The sequence below is a fragment of the Maylandia zebra genome, linkage group LG8 (assembly GCF_041146795.1).
Source record: "Maylandia zebra isolate NMK-2024a linkage group LG8, Mzebra_GT3a, whole genome shotgun sequence".
Classification (NCBI taxonomy): domain Eukaryota; kingdom Metazoa; phylum Chordata; class Actinopteri; order Cichliformes; family Cichlidae; genus Maylandia; species Maylandia zebra.
Genome location: NC_135174.1, coordinates 17,326,299 through 17,351,510, shown reverse-complemented (window position 1 = coordinate 17,351,510; position 25,212 = coordinate 17,326,299). Strand labels below are relative to the sequence as shown.

The following is a 25,212-nucleotide window of genomic DNA, read 5'->3' as shown; positions in this document are numbered from 1 at the left end:
AGCTCCATTTCGTAGAATTTATTTTGTTTTGTCTGCTAGAGTTGGGATGTTAAAGCTTTTTGATGGATGCTGTGACCGAGGACAGCATATTTGTGTTATGAAAACAAATAACAGGAGCGGGTGAGGTGTGGAAGCAGGAGAAAGGTTAGCTCTCACCTCTTGTCTAGAGGAATCAGTTATAACAAGGCCACACATCCCATTTAGATGAGAGGATACTGAGAGCAGAATGCCGCAGGTACAGCTTTAACACTGCAGGGAGGCAAGGAGGAGGAGATACTAATAAAAAAAGAGACTGAGAGGGGGAAATATGATGGGTACAGGGATGAGAATGACGTTTGCGAGGACAAGTGGAAATATATGTGGTAGGAAATGGATTAAAAGATGAGAAATGCTTTGAAAACAACATAAAGTTGAAGAGGATGGCGAAGGAAGGAAGTGAATGCGGGAAGCACAACAAAGCAGGAAATTGAAGAGTAGGAGTTGTGAGAAGAGAGAGATGGCAGATGGAGAGGGCTAAGTGAGGGAAAGGCTATAGGGAGATAGGGTTTAAAGCAGGGGAGCTGTGAATTTTGCATATTTTGCATTGTGTAAAGAAAGAAGGCTTCGTGATCAATTCCACAAGGGACATGTTCTGAACTTCACACAGATTTTCTTTTTTTTATGTGGGTGGAGCATGATGTGTGTGTAATCATTAGAACTGGGTATGACTACGTAAAATGTAACTTTTTTTTCAACTCACTGATGTTGGGAGCATTTTGGGATTTCAGTAGGGGTCTTTCATTTTAGTGCCCTATTCTGGCTCAGTTGCATTTTCACTTCCGATAACTGGACTCACCATTAGAGTATTTTTGGATAGCTTCCTGTTCTTTTTTCAACCTACTTCTCCAGAGGGCAGTGACAAAGTATCACGATGACAACATGAACCTTCATTTCTCAACATTTCTGCTATGGCTCATATGTTTGGACAGCAGTTCCGGATGACTACAAGTTATTTCTTATCTCCGTGTTTGTCGCCGGACACGTCAGTGGCTAATACTCCACTGACAGTGATTAAGTGATATATTTTTCTTTAGCTTAGGGCAACATATTTCCTGCATAGCTGTTTGGAAATTGGATGTTAAACCACCTTTTTAAAACAAAAAAACCCCTGCTGTGCTACCTTTCTCATTTTCCCAAATATGGGCGCTGTGGTAAACCTGTTTGGCCAGAAAACAGCTGTGGCATGAGGAATAGCATAAAGACAGTCTTCTGACTTCTCCTGCAGAATAATCCACTGCTCCACAGTCAATTATATCACTCCACAAAGAGCTGCCAAACAGCTGAAAGCTGCCAAAGTGGGCAACCCCCTTGTGTGAACATCAGGAAGCATCTGTTTGTACTCTATAGTATAAAAGGGCGCAGGCTTCACAAGCTAGAGCATACTTAGTAAAGTTGCCTTCCATTAATAGAAGCTTTGAAATGTAAACGTAATTTTCACTGGTGGCTGATGCTGTTTTATTTGGTGTTGTTTTTTTTATAGAAGTTTCTAGCCCACTTGTTGACATCATGCAGAGTGGGCTGACATTTTGGCCCACTTGTTGAATCCTTTAGTAAAGCCTGCAGGTGGCACTTCACTGGCACCAAAACACAACTCTACGGGGCTTATTGAGCTTGAAAGCAACAAGTATGGATTTTGGCTAATGTTTTAGGAATCTCTGTGATACAAAATAATAATGCAAACTATAACCTTGAACAACAAATCCAGGTTACAAACTTTAAGCCCTTGTCGTGTTTCTCAAAATCACTTGTGAGAGTTTAGAAAGCTCTTTGGTAGTAGTTCACAATGCCAGAAATAGTGTTATTTGAAATAAAAATATGTTGCGCTTCTACAGTGAGTAATGCCATTTTAACAGCCAGGTACTTCACCAGAAAATCTTACAGCTAGATTTATCAAACCATGACAGCAGCTGATCATTGTCAGAGCATCTACAAATTCAAAAGTGATTTTCTCCTAAAACAAAACTTGAATGAAGCCTGTGTGAAAAATGACAGCTTGTAGCCCATGATCAGCCAATCAGAAATCCACTATCGTGATTCATTCTTTTCAAGTTTGAGTACATTACAATTTAAACCGTACGAATAGCATCTGTCTCATAGTATAGTTCTGTCCACACAACAAAATCATGGGGAAGACAACTTTACAGTTGTCCAGATGACGGCCACTGATACTCTCCAGAAGGAGGGAAAAATGCAGAAGGTGAAAAGACTGGCTGTTCTCTGAGTGCCATATCAAAGCTTTCTGTATTCATGGATAGTTGACTGGACAGGAAAAGTGTGGTGGGAAGAGGTGCACAAGTAACGTGGATGACTACAATCTTGATTTTCTTGATTGTGACGAAAAGTTGATTCCAGAACTTGACAGGGAGTGCACTGAGGCTTGTGCTGTTGCATTCCTAATATCTTATCACTTCTGAACCAGTGATGTCAGCAGTTTTTTACTTGGAGTGAGGAGAAAAAGAACCCAACTGTTGCTCATTGGTCCAAAAGTCCTCTTTTCAGATTAAAGTAAATGTTGTATTCCATTTAGAAATCAAAGTCTGAGGCATCTCGAGGAAAAGCAGTCAGCCTCATAAGCCAGGGATTTGAAGTCCAGTGTGAAGTTTCCACAGTCTGTGATCATTCGGTGTGCCATGTCTTGGTGTTGGTTAGTCCATTATGTTTTATTAAGTCCAAAATCAACCCAGACATCTACCAGGAGGTTTTACCTGGTGACGGGCTTCACGGAGATGCTGATTTCCTTTGCCAGCAGGGCTAAGTACCTGCCCACAGTGCCAAAACTACTACCAAATGGTTTGCTCACCATGTGTCGACATAACTCTGCTTGACTGGCTAGCCAAATCACCTGACCTGAACCTATTAGAGAGTCTGTTAAACAATGATGAGAAATACCCAACCTCTCACCAACTTAAGATACTGATTTTTTTTTATCTTCATGATTTATAAGCTATATGCATCTAAATTAAAGCAATAAATGTTTGAAATATCCGATATCACATTTTCAGAATAAATGAATGTAAAAAATGTGAAAATTTCCTATTTCAATGACATTATGGAGGAAATGAAGTTCATATGGACTTCTTAGTGTCACAGTATTGCCAATATATGTGCATATTTATGTGTTTATATCTATATACTTTGAAATGTCAAAGTAAATCTGTGTAAGTTTAACTCAAACATCTGTAACCCTCAGGATAGACACCAGGAATGTACAGCTTAGTTCTCAGTGTCTATTTCAACCACTGTTGATGCTTATTCTGTCAAGTCAAGGCTGCACTCAGTGTTGAAAAGCTTCTTGTTGCTACGTTATTCTGCTATGCATCGTCTCCTGCGGTGTTGCTTTGGGCTCAAATATTGAAGCATTTTATTTACTGGATATCACTTGCATTCTCACAACCCTTCTGCTAATTACATTTAATTTCATAACCTGCTCAGTCTTTATGTGCTTTATTTTTCTCAAAACCCCAACAAAAAAGGAAAACATCGCCTCTTCTAAGGCTCAGTTGTATCACGCTTGCTATAGGAGCCTTTAGTTGTGCAGTACAACATAAGAACACGCAGGGAAATTCTTGGCAGGTGATAAAATGCCCTGTAAACCGTGACTTCAGATAAAAGGGATTTCATTTTTTAAGTTGTTATAATGTACAGTCTTTGGTTTCAAGTTGACGACATATAGGAGGTAGGTTTTCCAAAGCATTTTTCTCCCTCTACTTCACTACCACTTGCTACGTTTGGTGAAGATCTAAACGAATCTCTGTGTCCTGGAAGACAGAAAATCTTTGTCTGTTGAGGATAATGACATATTTTACCTAGTCCTTTTGTATTCCTTTCTCCTCCCTTTCCCCCCCATCTCCCTCTCTCCCCGTGGTTATTGTGTCCGCTCTCTGTGTCATTGTATTCCACCATCTATTTTTGCTTTGCTTTTGTGCTTTCTGTCCCCCTTTTACTTTAGCTCCTTAGCTCATATCCATGAGTAGTCGCTGAACTGCCGATACGTACTCGTGAACACAAAGGAAACCGTGAAGCATGTGTGTGCCCGTACGCATGAATCCCTCGTCTGTTTTTCTCTATGTGAGGTTATGTATGCAGCTCCACTCTCTACATACAAGCAGGGATATAACAGGCAAATGGAGCAGTGCACAATGAATGTCTGTTGGGCAACCATGAGACTCTGTGTTGGCTCGGGGCCCATGCGTCTCTCGCCTCATTTGTAAGAAATCTTCAGTAAAGTGTGGTTGTAATTCCGTCCACATCTCACTAGCCTGATTACAGACCTGTGAATCACCAGCCACATTCAAATTTTGCTTCTTTTTTTTTTTTGCAAGCGACTCAAAGGTCTCTCTTGCTCTTTATTGCAATCAATGGCTATTTCCTCATTTAGAGAAAGAGCAGAGTCAGTCAGCGCCTTTATATGTGGGAAGTGTCCCAGTTTGCATCAGCACTTTTTACATTTTGGGGAACATGATCAAAGTGTGTTAAAGCTAGAAATTGAGCCATCAAGGCAGTTGTAACTCAATTGGCTAAAAAAACAGCTATTAAATCAAAACAGCTGAGCACTGAAGGCATAAAAAACCCAAAATGTCTTGTTGTTATTATTCCCTATAGGTTTAAATGATCAGCCTGGCTCCCTTGTCACTTAAGGGAATGGAATTTTACTTAGTCCTTCATCTTGAAGCTGCTTGTTTTTTTTCCTGTATGCAATTAACAGATTTTTTGAGCTTGTTAACACATATCTTACGAAATAATTTGGCATAAAAAGCTCTGATCATGATAAATGACAATCTGGACGTTTTTATTTTTAGCAGCCTCGACAGATTCATTGTTACCTGGAAATGTCATTAAACAGATGGGCATCTCAGTTACAGTGACGGGCCCCAGCCAAATAAATACACACGCAAAAAGCTTAATAAGAAGTAAATGTCAACACAAATTTAAAGCCTTTAAAGACTTCAATGGTCTTGAATGTGATAGATATGCTCCGTCCATACACTTGCTCAAAATCATTAAGGTTTAGTCCCCAATCAGCCTTAACCATCCTGCGATCGAAGCTTATTTCAAAAAGGGGGTCGTGCCTTTGCTCTTGTTTCGCCAAGACTCTGTAATGATCTCCTGAATGACCTCAGACAAGAATCAAAGGCTGGGATTGTCTTTAAATCTGAACTAAAGATTTGCGTTTTTTGGTCAGGCTTTTGGAATCAGTTGATCTCTGGAACTATTTGGAGAGTAGGTTGGTGGTGCCATGCTGTTTTATGTGAACAGTGTGTTTTAGGAACGTTTTTATTTTAGATTTATTCAACTTTTACTTTTCATGTATTGTTCTTATCATTGATTTATTGTAAAGCGCTTTGGTTTTAAATGTAGGGTCTTTAAATTTGCACCTTGAGGTGACTGTTTCTGTGATTTGGGGCTGTAAAAATACAATTGAACTGAAAATGTGCCATTCAAATAAACTGTACTTACTTCATTTGAGTCAGAATAACATCACAATATGATTTTAGGGTTAAAAGCGAGCCAGTTACAGTACCTCACAGATGTAGGAACAATAAAAAAGAGACCATAACCGTAAATGATTTGTTTTCTCTGATGTTACTGAAAAAAAAAGTAGTAGAAAGGTTTTTTGACATGCAAGCCCTGATTTTTCTGCTGTTGTTTGTTTGTTTGTTTGTTTCTGTTGCTTCCTGACTATACAAGAAGCCTGCACAAAGTATTACTGTAGGACAAGTGATGCGTGTAAGGGGGATTAAAAACAAAGATATAAATCCAGTTTGCCTCTCTCTCGCTCTCTCCAGGGAGGTCAGGCTCAGATTTGCCAGGCTGCCTCTGAGGCCCCTCTGTCTCTCCCGAGACATGCTCTGCTTGTTCGCTGAGGCCGGCCCAAGCAAGGCTGCCTCTGCACAGTGTGTGCAGCTGCACCGATTTACAAATACCTTCCTAGTTGGAAGGCAGGCTTATATGGCCCCAGCTTCTATCATTTGAGGCTGAAAGTCATTAAGTTACATTTTAGTCTAGCTAGTTGGCTTCAGAAGAGCAACATGATGGTCCCATTTAAGGTAGAGATATTTTGATGTTGTTAAAGTGAATGCTAGTTAGCTTTTTGAAAGCTTTGTTTAGCACAGCTGTATACCAAACACTTATTTAGATGCTTAATTGCTTAAAATGAGCGAGGAGCTGTTTCTGTATCCATAGATTGTTTGTGTGAACGGTAAGATGACACAAATAGAAATTATTCATATTTGCACTGCTATAGAAGGCATTAGGAAAGGCCTTGCACTCAGACATACTGCACTACCTATAATTCTTCTGACACTGTACCAAATGGCTTCCATTAGTGTTTCTAACATACAAACAACTGTACACCTACAATATCAAAACAACAACCTTTTATTAATTTTTTTATCAAGTTCATAAAGCAGAGATCTTAAAAAATATCAGGGAGTTATGAATTTAGAATTACCTGGTTTCATCAGACAGTAGAAGATGTGTGCAGTATTGTGCAGTGGTGGCCCTGAACATCTAGCAGAGACACTTGACACTGATGGGCACCAATAACAAAGCAGAAAGAAAAGCCTGCAGACACATTATCCTAGAGTGACAGCCCAGTGAATGTTTGAAATTTTGTGGGAATTGATCCCATGCCCTTTCCATTGCTGGTGCTCTGCTCTATTCACTGAACCTCAAAGAATCAATAAGGAAGAGGGCAGGAGAGCGAGCCTCGAGTAAGGATGGCTAGGAGAGAGGAAGAGAGGAAGAATGAACGATGGCATGAGGAGAGAAATGGGGTATGTTGGATACAAAGGAGAAAAATAAAAAAATTAAAATTTATTGGCGCAAAAACTGTCAAAAACTTCAAGAGCAGGCCCCAGAAGTGAGGATCCAGATACAAGTTAAAAGCACAGAGACATCACACTTAACTGAATGGGCCTCAGCCAGACATTTTACATATCTCAGACCACCATTCTAGCCGTTCTATTATTATCTCTCATTTTTATGCAGATTGCCCTGAAGGTATTATCCGCATTTGAATTTTACAAGTATTTCATTTCTGTCCTGTCACCGCAATGTCTGCATGGTTTGTTCTATACTGAACTGAATCAGCAAGCAATGCAAATCAGTCAAAGTTATCAGTGTATCAGTGTATTATTGTATACAGTACACATACATTTTATGCATATGTGTGTGGGAAGCTGTATTGGTTTTTTTGTTATGTAGATAAATGGGAAAGGCATGCACTATACCAACTTCTGGTAAGATTGTGCAACTCTTTGAGTTGATTCTGGCATTCAAGAAAAATGGCCAGTATTTCAGATTCACACAGCAAATCCAGCATGTCCAAATTAACACTGTCGGATTTGATTTCAACACTATTAAAGTGTCTATATGGGTCCACACCAGAGAGTGTTAATTTAACTCTTTTTGGAGAGTTGGTACGTTAACTCTGATTTAGTGTTAAACACCAAATCTGTCTGGAGTTGATAATTTAACACTTGGTGTTAAGAGTTTATATATTAACTCTCAAAGAGTATTTTAGTTTAACTATGTAAGAGTTATCTTCTAATTCATTCTAAAAAGCGGGAATTTTACTGTTCTGAACTTCTAGAAATTTCTTTTGGAAATAAACATTTACTAAAAAGATGCAATGGTTTTTGAAAAACATTTATTCTGAACTGCGCACCACAATTTCAAAACATTTTCTGAAAGATGTAACGGTGTACATGTTCTCACTTTCATTAGAATTTTGTTTATCAAAAGGTCTGACATGGTAAATGCAAATAACAGCATTCTCATCACTTATTATACAATATGCATGTCCTTCATTCATCACTTTGTGGAACTTCAACGCACTTCTGCTCTCCCCCATATTCCATCTTCACAAGCATATCCTGTGCGGAGATTGAATAAAAATTAGTTGACACTAATTAATGGCACAAATAATCCAGTAAACAACTGCAGCACAGTAAAAAAAAAAAGGAATCCTCTTTGAGCCATTACTTGTGTAAAGTATTTTCCCAAAAGACAAGGACACAGGCAACAGGTAATACTGAACTAAATGTAAAACCTCAACCTTTTTCCATTTTTACCTAAACCGTGTGCACAAAACTCTGGAGGGATCTATGCTAACGTAGAATCCAGTCAGGACGTCTGCTACTGCTGTTTGCTCGTTTTTTTTTTATTTTTATGGGCGATCGTTTTCAGGCTTCAAGTAGCACCATTATACCAACATTTCACATTCTAGACATTGTTTTAGGTGTATTTGACCAAAAGTTTGACTGAAAATTCACATGCAAGCTTTTTTTCAAGGCTGTGGTATTTGCCCGCAAACAACACCTTTCAGCTAGCTAAAACAGAATATTATGCTATCAGCGAGCAACACGGCTAATGCCTTCCACACAGCTTTGTCTCAATTCCAAAGAGCCACAGAAGTAAAAGCTCATAATAATAATTGAAACAATCTTTGAAAAAATGACTTACCAAGCATGGCAAACAACTCAAATATGTAGAGCAAAATGTTCTGAAACGGCTTCACTTCAGCTTCGATTGGAGCCGTGCTGGGGGCGGAGTCTGTGAATTTACTCTATTGGTGTCATAGCCCCTGTAGGAGTTCAGAGTTAAGAGGTCAAGAGTTAATGTTTCCATTGTAACACCTCCAGATTTGACAGAGAAACACTCATTTTTAACACTCGATTTTAACTACTATCATTTTGCACCTCAGAGTTACATTAAAAGAATGTGACTCTGCTTAGAGTAAAATTAACTCTACTTTTGCAAGGAGACTATTAACACCAAAACATTTAACACTTTTGAATTTGCTGTGCACCTTCTAAGTAAAAATAACAAAAGTTCTTTCTTTTCAAATAGGGAGGAATCGAGGAATTTTGATGTTTGCATTTGTTATGTTGTAGAAAATTGAAACTTTTGAGATTTTCTGTATGAAACAAAAATGTCAAAATTGAGAAAACAATGGTCAATTTATCAAGCTGGATTGTGGATTGCTGCTAGCCTCTAGAGGCCGACTGATAGAAGATATTAAAGACGTGCCAATAGTGATATTTGGTGATATAAAAATCTGATATTCGTCTGTATCAGTGGGTATTTTTTCTCTAAACTGGTTTTTGTGATATTTCAAACACTTGTGTTGCTAACAGCGAAGCTTCAAACTGCACTGTGGTGGACAAACTATGTAATATCAACACTCATAAGATACTTGAAGGGTGTTTCTTCAGGGCCAACTTTTTTAATGTTTATCAAATGTCATAAATACCAGCATTAGTATAGATCAGCAAATATCTAATCAGTCTTCTTCTGAGGGCTACCTGGAGCTCTCATAGGAGCAGAGGCAGGGAACACCCTGGACAGATAACCATTCAGTCAGATTCACACCTACAGTCAATTTAGAATCACCAGATAACCAGACTACCCAAGGAGAACCCACACAGACACAGGGAGAACCTGCAAACTCCACACAGAATGGCGTCAGAGTGGATTTGCATCCAGGACCTTCTTGCTGTGAGGCAGCATTGCTAACCACCACAGCACTGTGCCACAAATAGAAAATATCAGCTGATGATATCAACCCAACTGATCAATCGGCAGCTTCTATTAGTGTCGGCTTTTGAGAACATTCTAGAAAAAGAGATAGCATTGATGGTTAAATATGAGCCTAACTGCAACAATGTCCCCGACCCTAACCTTAAGCTCCCGGAACCTAAATTATACATGACTTTCGTGCTGGTGGTAAAAGGTCAGTGATTCCTGAGGGAATGTGGCTCGAGACGGGTATCTCACTCCCTGTCAATCTTGCTATACAGGCAAGACCTTAAAGAGACAGAAAAGTTTTTAAAAAATGTCTGAAGAGAAGCAAAAAAAATCTCTTTATACTCTTTTGATTTTTCCGTTTGTTTGTTTTGCTTTGTTTTTTTATTCAGCTGCCCTGAAATGTGACTCATCAATCAGCCATTTCTGTCTGGGTACAAGTATATTTGCAGTGTGTCACTGCAGTCATCCATATCCTGTTTATCCACTGAGGAGAAACTTTTCTACTTTAAGTACTGAACGAAGCCATCTTAGTGGCTGTGTGATCACTGTGTGATTCATGTGGACAAAATGTCCACTGAGAGATAGCTGCGAGGAGTAGCATTATATTCAGGGAGGTGAAATATTAATATATCCAAAGAATACCATGTGGAATGTGTATTGCCGGGAAATGTGCATAACTGATGAAGATTCCCTTTTATAAAGCACTTCACCTGCCCTGTGCTTGATCCTATTATGGCAAAAACATGTAAAGGATGTAAGTGCATGGACTTTAGCTTCAATAAGCTGCTATTCAGGGTCAATGGCATCAATATTCATAAGTGCCCTGGATGCAAACACAGGAAAACTTTAGGATTTAGCTTGTTTTTGCTCTTTGTTTTTTAATAATTGTGGCAATATCTCTCCCCACAGAGGAAGTTGTTACTAATATTTCCACAGAGAAATAAAGGTATTCTTAGCCTAAGGGATAGAATAATCCTTATGAAAAGTAAACAGTGGACATTATTGTCTCTGACCATGCGTCTCCCACTTTATATCCTTTCAAATTGAAAGAAATAAGTAGTGGAGGCAGCTTTAAAGGCTTGGTTTAGTGACGGTGGTGATATGCATGACCTTAGGGAATGCTCATTAAGGCTCAGTTCAATCACCAGCTGTCAAATGCAAGTCTAACACAGTGGGTACTCACTTACTCACTTATGTCTGCTTCTAATTCTCAAAAAAACCCCATCATTCATTCACGCATTCATTCATTCATTCAGTTAGTTATTCGCTCATCGATGCAAAGAGTTACCCAGTTACTTCCCTATAGCTCGAGGGGCTCTGAGCTATAGGAGCGTGTGTGGATGTGGAACTTCAGAGAGCATTACAGTCCATCATATCTGATCTGAGACTGTTAGATCCCAATATTGAATTACAGACCCTGTGGGGTCTCTGGTTCTGTTATCAATTTGCAAACAAAAGAGGCAGAAAAGAAGGGAAGTGGGGCCTCGACGCGTTGGCGGTGATGGTGGCTTTGAGGCAGGTTTTGGTGGGATGCGATGAATCTAATAACGTCCAATTTTTGTCTGCCAGGGGACTGTAAGTGGCAGTGCCATTTGTGATTTAGGTTAGCTAGGTTAGTTCTTCCCTAGTCTGTTAGATAAATGGATTCCATTCTGGATAAATTACAGCTGTAGTGGTTGCATAAAACCTTCATTAACTATTATGAAAAACATTTTTACGGCCTACAAATCCTCTAAAGCTGCATGAGGGGTTATAAAAGGAGAACACTGTGAGTAAGACATACGATAGCATGCTTGTGGATTGTATTAATGTTTACATTTATTTTTTTAAATAGATAATTAATTAAAAAAAATAAAAAAGAAAGAAAAAATAATTTGCAACTCCTTTGTTAATTTCCAACTAGCACTAATCTTGTTGGTATAAACATAAACCCCCTGCTGTAAAGTAGACAGCGTTTCATCATTTCCTCCAAAGTTATCTGTATCTAGACCTCAGCTGTTTCAGCACAGAGATATGTTTAAATCACGATTTTGAACGGAGGCGCGTGCAGCATGTAGAACATGATTTCTCACTTCCTGGTTCGCACATAGCATCTGGGTACATGACGAGCCTGCAGGAGAGTGTGGATTGCGGAGGTTGCAGCAGTCGGATTGATTCACTGCAATGTGTGGCCTGCTGCCACCCCCAGTGACGGGAAACGTGCCATGATGCCCTGGTTGAGATGGAGAGGGTTGTTTTGGCGTGTGGAGGTGTAGGTGAAGATGGAGGTCACCTCTTGCTCTCTCATCCTCTCTCGCCTCCCTCCCACTATCATTCAAGCCTCTAAACTTAGTTTCTCCTTTCTTTCTTTCTTTCTTTCTTTGAAATTCTCATCCTTCTGTCCTCTATTTTAAGTCACGCCTCTCTCTTCTGTCTCCTTTCTTCTTTGCAGGCTTTCTTTCCCTTTTTTTTCCAGTCACCTCACATCACTGATAATATGACTACCAGCCAATAAGAGCTCTTATCTGAGGAGTGTACCGGAAGAGATAAGGGTATCATTCATCATTCCATATTAGCTGCTGTCGCCACTTCCTCCAGAAGAATTCCCAAGGAAATTATGACAAGAAATCGAGCCTATTTCATCGCTGATATCTGCTGTGCTCAAAATAGGACCCTGAATTTCTTTAGTTGTTCATATTGTGCTAAACCTTTAAGCTGCACAGGTGTAGCAGCCATTGCTTTCCATAACAGCTCAGTTCCTTATGCAATCATTTCCATTCACGTCTTTTTGCACCTTGCCGCAAATGTGAAATGGGATTACAAATAGATTATCCAATTCATCTGTTATTTTGTGAGGCATTACATAATGGTGATATGTAAGGCCCCAAATGGCAGAAGGGGTGGAATTACCAAATTCTTCCAACAATCAAATTACTGCACAAATAGAGATATTTTCACAAAGAAATACTACCTTCATACTCCAGGAGTTTATACATCGATTTTCCTCCCTTAAAAAGCCTTTAAAGATGAAAGGAAATCCTCTCCGTGCTGTCTTCTCACTAGATTTTTTTAAGCATGACTATAACAGAGTGTCAGATAATGTCCTGAAAATTAAAAACACATGCCCTGACAATAGGATTTTTCCAGACGCAGAGCTGCTGCAGTCGTTGAGTCTCTCCTACACAAACCTGACCTAGACATTGAGGTTCAAATGGCCTCTTTTCTATTTAAAACCTTCCAAAGACTTTGCTGTCACAACGAAGGTCCTGTTTCAAGTCTCGTGAAATTATTTTCAGCAACTTTTTGTGCATTCATCAAATGGATGAGATGTTGTGTAGAAGAAGCTGTCTTGATAGCATGCTCTGCTCGCCTTTGAGAAGCTACAAAATATTCAACATTCTGCTGCAAGACTTCTGATCAAAACTAAAACCAGACGGCGCATCGTGCTAATTGAAGTGGAGCAGCACTGTGTTTTGAAGAGCACTGGCTCCATGTATTGTTTGGGCATATCTTTAAAGTACTTCTCATTGTACACAAAGCTTTAAGAGGCTGAGGACCAGCCTGCATGGAAGAGTCTGTGTTGTTTTATGTTTGTCCACAAGTCAGTCTGATCCTTCGCTGCGTTAGATCTTAAAAACTAGGAAAAAGAAAGAAAGAAAACTAGGCTTTCAGATTCCAAACAGTGGAATACCATTTCTGAAGATATTAAGGAGGCTACTTCAGTCGAGCGCTTTAAAGGACGTCCCTTTCAATAACGTTTCGTCTTGTCTTTTTTTATTTAGTATTATGTTGCTCATACAAAATTTAGATCGTGTCTCTTTTTAGCTCGGCCATTTTCCTGCCTTACGGTTTCAAGGCTGATATGTGTAAATTGATTGAAAAATTATTAATGAAAAGATCTGTGCAGGAATGTACATTTAACGTGGCCTCAAAGACTAAGCAAAATCTTGTTTAAGTATTTGCACAACCCATTGTTCAGTATACAGTGAAAAATGACCTAATGCTCCTTGTGAAACTACAGCAGATGTCATTATTTTCAAACACAGTGTCAGAAGCCCCAGGTGTGCCGATCATGTCAGTGATGAATAGTGAGGGATGGAGCCCGAGTGGAGAGGGAGATGGGATCAACTAAGGTCCTCTCATGTTATTTTCCTGGGGGCGTACACAGCTTGTTTCATGCGGTAATCCATGCATGGTAAAACCTTATCCATGGGGATAATGTCAACTCTCTCCCAAAGATAACAAGACAAAAGCCCTAGCGTAGCGATCACTCCAGAGTGTGTTCCGTATTCCCCTAATCTGCCATCTTACGTGGTTCCGTTCCATGGATTTGTTGCCCGAGCCTGCCGATTAAACATAACAATAAACACTCACACTCTTTGGACTGTGGATCTTTGCTCAGTTGCTTTTTTATCTAAAAAAAAAAGGTGTTCTGAAATGATATTTATTTCATTTAAATTGTGTCAAGCACCCTTTTCTGCTTGAGTAAACACAATTGCAAATCCGTGATTGACCCACAAAGGCTTTCATGGAAACGGTGCGTAGTCAGCGGAGGTGCTGTTATTGTAATGCACATCAATAAAATCAATGGGGAGTAAATACATTTATCACACGTCACACTTGCCAGTATTAAATTGGATGAAGTGTTTTTGTTACTCACTGCACTTGTGTGCGTTTGATTACTCAACTGGAGAGTTACTGGAGAGTTTCTGCTGTTCTCCCGGTTTAATTGGAAGAACCGGCTGTCAGTTATCTTCTGTAGGAACGTGTGCGAGAGCGACTTACCTGTTCGGTGCGTGCTTTTTGTGTGCGTGTGTGTAGTGCTTCGGTTCTTCAGCTGTACAGTGTAAGGATCAAAAGATCATAAAAGGACATTTGGCAGTGGTGTAGTTCATACTCAAAGTGGCCTAAGAGATCCAAGGTTTAAGTACGCTGAATCTTCACCAGACTGAAAGAGCATCCATCACATTCACACCCTATCCGTCAGACAACTCAGTGAATTATATATTGAAAGTTCGCCTCCGAACATCCAGGCAGAGACATCTTTCTCTCTGTCTCTCCCTTCCATCTGATGTGCAGCATTGAATCATTGATAGGACATCCACAACAACAGTGCTCCTTCCTATAAAACACCTGTCACAGTCGGCCTGAAAGGAATACAGCCACAGTGAGATGTGGAGCCTGTTTTGATCTCTTGAATAGCAAAAGTTGTGCATATTGAGCCTTTCATAATTTTAAGGTTGTTCTGTTTACTGCTGTGCTTGGGAGGTGAGATTTTCACTGTTGTCGACTGCTAAGTCAGTGCAAACAAACCAGCCAGCAGCAGAGACAAGAAACATAAATTCCCATCGTTATAATTCCATGACAGAGCATGTGAGCGACATGCAAAGACTTTTCCGTGCTCCGATGTGTCTTCTGCTCTAATGCATCCATGGAACCATTAATGGAACGGAATGAAGAGCTCGGTGCAAGTGAGACAGCGCCGTTGTTGGCACTAATATGCACTCCTCTCTCAGTCATCAAGTATACTCTTTGATCCCAGCTGGAGTCAGGGATGCTTGAGGGATATGACGGAATATTTTATTGCAGTTGTGGGAAAGCAGTTGGTGAGGTTGCCTCAGTCCAGCGGCTTCACCCTATCCCCTTCATAATAACTCGAGCTTTAAAGCCTCAGCTGGGTACCCAAGTGACTATTTTGCATGTTGTTACTCCTAAACCGTCTGTTTTACAGAATTTGTGGAGTGTGTGTGTGTGTCTCAAATAAGGGTGGCATGGGACCGCTGGATGCTGTGAGGGTTAGTGAAGATGGGACTGACACTCCATCCAGAAAGAGTCTGTGGCATTAGAGAGAATAATGAAGATTAAGCTGAGATCGGGTAGTGGGAAGATTGGAGGGTCAGTGTGCAAAGATCAATGTTTGGAGGGAAGTTAAGATAGATGGAGGTGAGGCCAGACAGATTTCCTGTTTCTCAGAAGTGGAAACCGTCTTGATTAAAAGAACCCACATTTCTCTGAGTGGCCATGTTAGCGCTCCATCAGATAAGAAAGCACAAGGCATAATTCATGGGCTTCTTCTTGGCAGAGGATTTGGGATTGTTTTAAGTTGTCCGATTTTTGCACCACAAACAGTGAAGTCTTTTGGTACTATCTATACGATGTGCTTTTTATTGCTAACTTGCAAAGTCTTTGGGTTTCAGTGAGTGTGATGGATGCTGATAACTACTTCTTTACAAACTCTTACCTGCCATTTTTCACAATTCCCTCTTTCCACAAGCTTGTCACCAGTGCACACATGAAGCAAAGCACCCTGTGTTATTGTATGTAATAATAACCAAGCCTGTGCTTTTGTGTTGGGTCACATCCAGGGTGAGGCCATCAAACACTGGCCAGAAGTCAGAAAATACTGCACTTGTTCTTTGGTAATCCACAACAGCTGGTGTGTGTGTATGTGTGTTTGAGTGCGTGTGTATGTGTGCGTACGTGATGGATTTCGTGTGTGCCCACACGTGCAAGTGTGTATGTGCTGCGACAGAATGAGGAGAAAGCTGGGCCAGATGGGTCCAGCTGCGGATCTGGTGGCTTAGATAAAGACTAGATGGGTGCCACCACCTTCATGAGATGCCAGCAGAACATTTAGAGTAGGTGTTAAAAGCTTGAAGGCTTTGATGGACCAAAAATCCAGCCGAGAGAGCACTCATTACGACCTGCCTTTTTTTAAGTCGTTAATGAAGACTCTTAAACTGATCTGCTGACTTTGGCATCGGCATCCATTTAAGGTTAAAATATTAATTATGCCATTGATGCATCAGACTTGCACTTACTTACTCAGCTGTAGTAAAAGTTAATTAATTTTGGCTATCTATTAAATTTCTCAGAATGATGAATTGAAATAATGAGGGAAGTATTTCCAGTATCAAGTAATTTGTCAACTTTACAAAATAAAAAATAGATAAAAAATGAATTAGAAAATTAATAAAATTTAAAAATATATGTCAATTTGTATCTGCTCGCTGTAAAATGCTAAAACTGTTCATTCAATTAGTTAATAACAAATTAAATAATTGATTTATCAACTTCTAATATTGATCTAAATAATAATAATAATAATAATGATAATGATAATAAGCAAAAAACACACGTTTTACTTGATATTAAAAAACTATAAATATTCAGCCATTATTCATCAGCTTGTCAGGTATTGAACTTTTTAACTCTTCAAAGTGTGGAAAAAAACCCATCACCATTGTCCTTAAGTTCAAAATTGGTCAGTTGGCGCTTGCAGCCTGTAGCGGCCATTTCAGAAAACCTTAGCGCACTGCCCACTCCCACTCAAACACTTAAATGGCCATTATGAAAGGAGTGGTGGAGAGGCAGGAGGTGTGGCAGTCAGCCTCTGTCCTTTTCCAGGGGAACTCTAGGACAGAGAGAGCCTTCACCAGCACCCCGGAGAGAGCGAAGACAGATTAATGCAGAGGCTTTAATATTTCAGATGAAAACGTATTACTGCTCTCCTGCTCCTCCCCTGTCCTATCCCCCCATCCCACCCCACCCTCCCTCTCTCTCTCTCTCTCCTCCCCTCTTTCCCTCTCTCTGTCGCTCTCTGGCTAGGAGTAGGCCGGAATTTTGCTGGCTCTCTCACCCTTTCTTTCTTTCCCTATGTCTTCCTGTCTGGCTAGCAGCATGAATGTGTTTTCTAGAGGTAGCTTCCCCTGTCCAAAAGCCACCCTATCGACTCATTGTCAGAGGAAGTGGAAGATCAGCAAGCGACTAATCTAAATGAATCCCTGAGTTCTTTTTCCCCTCCTTTTTTTTTCTTATGTGGGAGAGCCGCACACATGCACTGAGAGTTATCGACCAGATGGCTACTGTCTTCAAACGGCAGAAAAATCCATTTTTAATCTGATTCTCTGACGTCTATCCTGGATAAAGATCGCAACATATCATATATTACGCCATGCATAGGTTTTCAACATGCCTGTCGGAAAGTAAATCCACCCTAAGAAGATTAAAACGGACAAACCACATGTATCTGATCAGCTGTGAGTAGTGAACTAGTAAAACTGTAGTAACTTAAGTAATAGAACAGTTGAACAACATTTTGCAGTACTTTCTGGCAGTTCATCTGCATGTATGTTGTTGTTTTCTGTAGTTAACCATTGAAACTACAAATAATTTTGGTCTATGAAGGAACAATGATAAGTCCAGGCATTGGTTCATGCTCACACAATGATGTCATCATAGGTAAATCCCCAGAAATGATTTTAAACAAAAGTATTATAAGCACTGAATATGCTCCTTTCTACTTTTCCCCACAAATAGTGGGGTACTTCAGTTATTTCCTTTCATGTATACTAAAGTGAACAAGTTGGCAATTTTGTAGTAAGCTGTAGTGAGTGGCATTTTCTGCCAGAATGTGACTTTTTCTTTTTTGTTTGGAGTGGGGGGTCAGGGGTGCTGTGATGAAAAGTAGGGCTGTTCTCAAAGTATTCTACATCACAAAGAAATGAACAATACACGTCCAAGCTCAAGCGCATCCCCAGGCCACCTCCAGAAAGCAAAATGCCAGCAGATTAATTTGCTGCTGGACGTAAGCTGTGATAGAGCAGGCCAGTAGTTCTACTGGTGAAATCTAGCATAAGATTCTTCAGCTACGGTAGGAAAACAGTCCCACAGAAAGCTTATGCCTGAGCAACACACTACTGCCAACACAGGAAACTAATGTAAATGATGCATCTGCACTTCAGTATTTTGAATGAAAATTCTTAAAGACACTGAGTTGCCCTATAGGACACACACACACAGACACACACATTTTATTTTTGCATCTTTTGGCACAACCACTATGCTTAAATTGCTTCTGATCCCCGCACATGAAGGCTTGGTTTGATGTTGTTGCAGGTTAATCCGTGTTGAGCTGTTTCAAAACAGCATATCAATAGGTTAGATGCTTACTGCCTGGGTCATCCTGTTCAAAGTACAATCTCCATAATTATTTCACGTCACTGGATGCCATTAACCAGCCACCCCAATATATAGCATGTGCAGGTCAGGGTCACCATGACAACATGACATGCAGAGCAATCCAGACCTGCTTTTCTGCTGCAGGTTCTTAGGATTTAGCGTAGCCTCTGGTGCCACTGGGAGACGTATTCCCTGCAGAGTGTCTTGGGTCAGACCCTTTGTGTCTCCTCTCGGCCCAGTAAACCTCCAAAGGGAGAGGTTACATGTGTCCAGACTAAACCTATGCCTTCAGTGCTGTTAAAATATGGAGCTTGTGCTGGCAGGTTCACATTGTGCTTGTTTTGTTTTTTTCCTATGGTTTTCAGCTGATGTGTACTGTTAAAGATGTCATTCTTTACTTCCTCTCTCAAGGCCCAAATCCTGTTCCTCCTCACTTCTAGAGATTCACATGTCACACGCACAAAAGAACACATGTTCACACATAGGCACACGGAGAGACACATGGTCACACTCTCATTATACCCACTCTCAGATGCATTGTTTTTCTCTCTGTTCCTCCCGCCATTTGTCTTCCCCATTCTCTCCATTTCCCTCTCTCTCCCACACACACACACATAGACACACACACCTATGTGATTCATCTCCTGGGAGCCCTCCTGCCTTCTTCTAAGCCAAACAGTCTGCTAATGTGCTGATGTGTTTGATGCACACACACACACCCCTTCCCCTTGTTTCCCCTTATTACTCCCTTTTCTTCCCCCGTATCACTTTTTCACAGCTCTCTCCCTGGCCCTATCTCTGTGAATACACAAGCCATGCACGTGCAAACACATATTATGGGAAAGTAATGAAGATACTTTAACCAGTGTCAAGAAACTGAGTGCAAAGCAAAGTCCTCCAGGTTTTAATTTTCCCACCTGCTAAAAACGCATCAATAAATACTGAAAACACATCTGCATTACCAACTCGTACTCTCTCTCATGAAACATACACTGATTCATAACGCATTTAACAAAAATAAATGAATAAAAAATAAGTAGACAAATTAATAAAATCATATATCATTTTTTTGGCGAAGACAAAAAAAGGTTTGGGTAACGACAAGAAAACCATCTTGAAATTCCGGTTGATAATTTCAGATTATTCCAGATAATAATACGGCACAAACAAATCTCAATATCATGATTATTAGCAGCAGTAGCATCAGCATCATACATCAGAAAGCATTTAATGCATTTTTTTAAGTGTTTATTTCTTCATTCTGCTCCGATTTTCTATATGTCAATATAGTTGCTGCTGTAAAACACAGAATTTACCATCATTTAGTTGCGAATGCGAGTTTTATTTTCTGAATGCTCAAACATAAACAGTGATTATTGATCATTGAGTTGATTATTGAATCAGTTAGTTCAAACTCTGTCTTTAACATTTTTTTTTAACTAAAAATATATATTTAAAAAGCTACAACCTCTGTAAGGTTATCTTATCTTATTAAGTCAATTATTTTTGCATTATATCTCATAAAGGACTTTCTCACCTGCATAAAGGCATGTATGTTTTCAGTCATACGTTCAGGAGGATTCAAAATGATTTATTTATTCAAAATGATAATTATTTAGCATTGTGACAGTTCTGTCCTGTTGTTTTGGTTTGGACTGCTTCATAGTATAAAATAAAATTTGAATGAATCTATGCTGTAAGTCACATTTTTATATTTCCGGTATCACTTGCATGAGGTTGATTTGTGGGTACGAGTCAAATGTCTCAACAACTGCTCAATAATTTAGTATTTAGCTCACAGCCTCACTGCACCACAAGCATGGCTGTAGAATCTTCCCATTGTTGCATTTCTCTTTTCTTTTTTACTGCTCTTCCTCTTTTATTAACATCAACTTTTTTTCTGCTGTCTCTATTCTCGTTGCTGTTTTGGTTGGTTTAGCCATTTTGCGTGGACAGTGTCATCTTTAATACTAGTGCCGTGGCTGGCAGTAATGGCATGTCGTTGCTAGCGAATTTCTGCTCTGATCTGCAGCCGTGTTGTGATGTTTCTTTCAAAATTCAAAAGTTGGTGTGTCCAGTCGGGGGAGCTGTCCGGTGCTGAAAGAGGTAACGTAGGTTTTTAGAGGTCAGCGAGAGTCAGCAGAAGACAGGGTGCAGCTCGAACATGATGCTGAAAGGCACAGACACGCTGAGAGCAGCTGGCCAGGAGAGTGGAGGGGGGAGGAAAGCGGGAAGGAAAGGCAGAAGGGGTGAGGAATGTAAGAGTAGGAGAATCGAGGACAAAATGGAAAAATTCAGCAACAAGAGTATCATTCTCAGTTACACTGTTTCACATGGTGGAACCCCTCTTTAAAAGGCCAATTACTCTGTAATAGTCCTAGACTGACTAGGTGATTTCTCACTGTGCTGAGTGAAATGGCAGAGCAGGAGTGGAGTTAGTCCAGTGGAGAGACCCAATCATCATTGCACTGGAGTGAAGGGAGTCAAGGGACACGCACACACATGCACCCGCATGTGCCCCCTTGTGTCTGTGTGTGTGAATGAACACTTTGTGTGTATAATTGCCACAACTCCACTAAATTCATTATTGAGTGTGACCTTCAAGCACCACAAACATCCCCTCAATAGGACTGAAATTGTGTGTATGTATAGGCTTACGTGTCTATGGGGCGACCCTTACCGGGGATAAATTATACGCATCTACAGCAAACTGCGAGACGGCACCAGAGGCAATTGTGAATTCACTTTTAAATCCGATAAATGGAATCAGAGTTCTTTTTCTATCCGTTTCCGTTTTAGCTTCTGCATTCAATTTCTTTAACTGGATGCGAATTTGGTTTAAAAAGCTCCGCAGTCTTTAATTGACAACCATGACAAATGGTGGTTCACTGTCACCTTTTGCCTCTGCATCATGCTTGCCTCTATTCCCCCAGTAAAATTCCCTTTATTTCTCTCTACACCTTTATTTACTTTTAAACCCAATGCTCTTTCCCTGATGCTGTTTTTCTCCATTGTGTTAGCTCCGTAGGCTTAAAACTGATTTTATGTTATAGTAATATGTTGCTTGTTATTACGGTGAAGTAAAGATTTAAGCTACTGGAGTAGCGCTAATATCACTTTGGATTAAAAAGTCAGGGATGCTTATGATATTCACTGATCAAGGTGCAGTGCTAGCGATGAAAAAAAAAATGTGTCGGTACAAAACGCTCAAATTCGGTCCTCTGCTACGATATAATTTTCATCACCAAATTAAATGAAATTCTAATTACATTTCACTGATTTCTATTCAAAAGAAGAAAAAAATGGAAACACATAATCAGTGATATCTAATCAGGACAGAGCAAGTTCTGTGTTAAATAACAGCAACAGACAACAAAAATACAGCAAAGATGTTTGCTGGAAATGGAATTAATCTGGCAGCATTAACTAACAGAAAGTATGAATGAAGGATCGGCTGTGCAAAAGTCATGCATGCAATAATGAATTAACTGTGTCGGCTTTCTGCAAGACATCCTGACAATATCTTAAATATTCAAGTACATTAATGATGAGGTTTTACCCAGCCCATCGAGACAGGCCGTCTTTAATAGCTTCCGGTCTTGTCTAAAAAATATTCGACTGATGTCAAAGGACCAACATCTTTTGACATCAGTCAGCATGAAGGGAAATTTTGCAGCATAGATGAAAAATATGTGCTGCCTACTTTTTGAGTTCCTTGACAGGCAAGACTTTCAAACATCAAAAATGTCTGAATCTAATTTAATTTGATTGTTGCTGGAAAATTAACTAGGGCATGCTCAGAGCACACGACAGCGAATTCCCAGATGTACTTTAATGGTTCCTCCTCTGTGGTCCCCTTTAAAAGCCAACTTACCACAAGCTAATGGCTGTGTATGAAATTTTAAACACATGGATGGGATCAAAGATTTTTAGATGTGCGTGACAGTACCCGTTCCATCTCTTGTGGCCTTTGCTGGCCTTGGCTAAAGATCCTTGAGAGAAGTGATGCTGAAAGGACCAGATGACACTGCTGCTGCACAAGTGCGCCGTTTGTGTTTGTTGTATGTTTGTATCCACAAGGGGGTGCGGGGAGAAGAATGATGGAGGTGGAAGAGAAGCTGGTTTCCTGCCCAACAACCTGCCCAAGACTGTAGTTTTAAAATGATACAAATGCGTTGCATGTGGGGATATACAGCAGGTTGGCTTCTAGTCCAAGACTGAGCGAGGTTACGGCTGCCAAAATGGACTCCTCCCAAAACATACAGGCTTCTGCAAATATTAGAAAAAGGCAGATGGTTATGATGTAGAGTGTGCATACATGTCCCTGTTTGCAGTTCAGTTGAAATCTAATTTCTCTTTGCACTCTGCTATTCACATTTGATGTCATTTTGCTAATGTCGCTAGGCTGTTTTATAATTCATATAATACGTTTCATTTCTAGGCACAGCTTTTCATTTCAATACTCTCTCTTTTTGTGGACAGTTGTGTCTTTGGAGCCATGACCTTGTATGCTGAGTAAACACACATGTGTCTGAATGTGTGGAGCAGATTGGAGGGCAACTGGAGTGGTTTCTAATATATTGATGTTGCTGCTTTTCCCTGAATCTACTTTCTTTTTGTCTGTACAGACAGAAAAAAAAAAACACACAAGAAAGACGCGAGAATAAAAAACTGGAAAGTTGTAATATTTAGGTTTCAGCTATCCCAAAGTTGTATTATAACTTAACAATCCATAAAAAAATGAATAACAACCAACTTGCTTAGGATTTCAAAATAGAATGAAATGGTTTTGGAATAATTTAACTTAATTTATTGGCTCTGAAATAAATTTACTTCCAAATTTGAGACACTCTTGTAAAGAAAAATCAGCAGTTACATAAAGAGACAGATGAATAGAAAGCCCCAATCCACTGAATAATTATGCAAAGTTTTCAAATAAGCTCAGAAGAAGTAGATTGGAAATATACCAATAGTAGAGTAGTTGCCACATTAATGATAGCGTGTCAAATACTGATTTGATTTACTGCATTTCACCTCCTCTCATCTGGCATGCAGGGAAATAATGCAGAGCAGAGAGAGGCAGGGTCGACTCTCAAAGTTAATGTGTCCAGATACGAGGAAAACACTAATACCTATCAGTGTCAGAATGTGGCGTTTGGTGCGGCAAATGGACAATACCTGAAACAGATCAGGGCGGTAGATTTGATAAGTCAAATCAAGCCGCTTTAATGCTTATACAATATGACCTTATTTCCAAGTCTGGTGGCAGTGAAGTAGAAGAAATGCACTTGTGCTGTTTCTCCATTTCTGTCGCTTCTAGCAACTCAATAATATTCCAATTTCTCAAAGTAAATGCAATAGGGAATGGTGTCGATCACAGTGGTAAGTCGGGGCAGATCTATTCGGGGCCTTTAAATGGAATTTTTCCAGATCGGGCATCCCTTTTTTCCCCAGCCTTGTAAACAAAGACTAGTTGCATATTGTCTAATCCAGGATTAGATTTACCTGTAATTGGGTTTGCGTGGAGTAAGTTAACTGTTAAATTGCTCTTCAGTGAGGTGATGACACCCAGTACGCCTGGGCCAACCATCTGGGGGAACACGCTGCAATCACTCAGTAACACGATGAGAATTCGGAGAGCAGCGGTCTACTGAAGGAGCAAAAAGCTTTCTGTATGTTGTTTTGCTACATATACAATAGATTAAGTACTGCAGTAGTCATGATGAGCAGTACCACAATTATCTCTGTCCACTAAACCCCTCATTGGCTCACCACAATGACAGTACACTGCAGACCTTGCAATAGGAAATTGGGACCACATTAACGCCATTCATTGGTGCACTTGGGGGCAATTTCATAATGACGTAGAGTGGCAACCATTAGAGTTGTGGTGTGGTAATGGTAATATTCCAGCTATTGCAGCAGGTGCTTACCGGGGTTATGAGCCCATTCAGGCTTCATCATTACAGAGCAGTTAAGAATTGAAAGAGGATTCACTTAAATCTGAATGTGAAGCAATTTAACACATGCATGCTTCACATGTTATTGGCTGCAATATTTGCTTCTTCTAATTTCTTGCCGGCTATTGATCTGTATTTCACTGATACTAAACTGCTTTTCAGTGTTTGCTTCTGTGTCTGTGGCTGACGGAATTAAAACCTTAACTCTTATGGGAAAAGCACTGATGGCTTTGCATGGTTATTGTCTTATTTTTTTCCACGCTGTTTTCTTTTTTTAAATGGGTGTGCCTGTCAATTCCTGAGGATTTTCGAGCACTGGGATCTTATTGTTTTCATACTCTGAGCTGCCCCATTGGGATGGGATTAATATTCCAGAGGGATGTACGTGTGTGCAGTATAAGCCATGCTCTATGGCAACCACACTCAGAATTCTGGAGAGCTTTTGCTAGTGACTTCTTACAAAAGGTGGTTTGGAATAAACAATACAAGACTCGGCACACAACCCAGGATGACAACACATAACATCAGCTATACAGCAGCATATAGTCGCATTACATCAGCTCATTTAAAGCGATGCGCGAGTTTTTTAATGGCTTAACATTGCCGTGTGGGTTTAAAAGAATGATTCCACATATAAATGTGTTTATTTCCTTTAGGTTAGACAAAACCTTTTCAAATTACCTCATTACATCCGTCTAACCTCGAGCTGTGCACAGAGATGATGAAATAAAGAAATCAAAGC

At 40.0% G+C, this 25,212-nt stretch overlaps 1 protein-coding gene across 1 annotated transcript in view; it reads left to right on the top strand.

The window, feature by feature from the left end:
• nrg3b (neuregulin 3b) overlaps positions 1–25,212 on the top strand; it is a 205,207-nt gene that overhangs the window by 2,988 nt on the left and 177,007 nt on the right. The window lies entirely within an intron of this gene.